This window comes from Cebus imitator, unplaced genomic scaffold (genome assembly GCF_001604975.1).
Source record: "Cebus imitator isolate Cc_AM_T3 unplaced genomic scaffold, Cebus_imitator-1.0 Scaffold64, whole genome shotgun sequence".
Taxonomy (NCBI): Eukaryota; Metazoa; Chordata; class Mammalia; order Primates; family Cebidae; genus Cebus; species Cebus imitator.
In genome coordinates this window covers 1,109,839-1,111,070 of record NW_016107379.1, presented here as the reverse complement: position 1 = coordinate 1,111,070, position 1,232 = coordinate 1,109,839, and the positions used below count along the sequence as shown (strand labels likewise).

The 1,232-nt window shown below is 56.3% G+C and overlaps 1 pseudogene; it reads left to right on the top strand.

Moving 5' to 3' along the window:
* Positions 1-437: 437 nt before the first annotated feature.
* Positions 438-1,232, top strand: LOC108305517 (annotated as a pseudogene).

The window sequence follows — 1,232 nt, the reverse complement described above, 5'->3', positions numbered from 1 at the left end:
AAATTCTAAAGCAGCCTACACATTCTGAAAAACATAACTAAGATATATTTCATGCACATGATCTGTGAGTTCCATCCTAAGTGCCAGAAACATTAACACTTCTGGTCAGTGGGCGGAAACTTTTGTACCTTGAAAAGCTAAAAACAATAAAAATAAAATAAATAAATACATAAAATGTTTTAGAGGGACACAAGTCCTTTAGAATACAGAAAGCAAGTATATCCTGTGAGCTATAGAGACTAAATATTTCCCCTCTAAAAACTGAAGCTTTTCCAGACAAACATTCATCACATAGAGAAGTAGCTGGAGAGGCTAAAACTGACTGCTTTTGTCCAGTTTATACCTACAACTTTCTACGTTAGCCTTGAAAAGAGTGACCCTGTGGATCCCGCGCCTGGCCAGCCCCGCCCGGCCTTCCCTCCGGCCCGCTGGCCACCATGCGTCTCTCCTCCTCCCCACCTCGTGGCCGGCAGCAGCCCTCCAGCTTTGGCTGGGTGGACTGGCTCTCCCAGAGCAGCTGCCCAGGGCCGACCCACACCCCCAGGTCTGTGGACGCGTCCTCGGGGAGCCTCCCTGGCCCAAGCCAGGTATCCGGCACTCGGGATCCTCCTCAGGCCGTCAGCATCAAGGGGGCTAGGTCGTCAACTCTGCCTGCGCCAGAGAGGACTGTGGCTGGGTTGAGTAAGGAGCCAAACCCCTGGCGGCCCCCCACTGTGTCCGCGCAGCCTTCACCAAGGAGCACGTCCATGCCCTGGAGCCTGGTGCCATCTTCCGGCACCGGCACCACCACTACCTGAGCCCTCTGGAGCAGAAGAGGCTGGTCGGGGAGACAGATGCAGCTCTCAGAGGTCCAGATAAAAACCTGGTTTCAAAATCGCCGGATGAAACACAAACGGCAGATGCAGGACTCCCAGCTCCACAGCCCCTTCTCGGGGTCTCTCCACACGCCCCGGCTTTCCACTCACCGCCTTTCGGCCTTGCCAATGGCCTGTAGGTGCTGTGCCCCTGCAGACCCCTTCCCGGGCCCCAGGCTCTGACGCTGCCCCCTGGCTCCTTCTGGGGTCTCTGCCAAGTGGAACAAGAAGCCCTGGCCTCTGCGTGGCTTCCTGCTGGGGGCAGCCTCTGGTATTCCGCCCCCAAGCCCAGGAAGTGGCATGGATTCTCGGGGACCAGCCCTGTCCATGGGGCCCTGGGGCCTGTGTGCTCTGCAGGAGACAGGGGATGCATTTTGA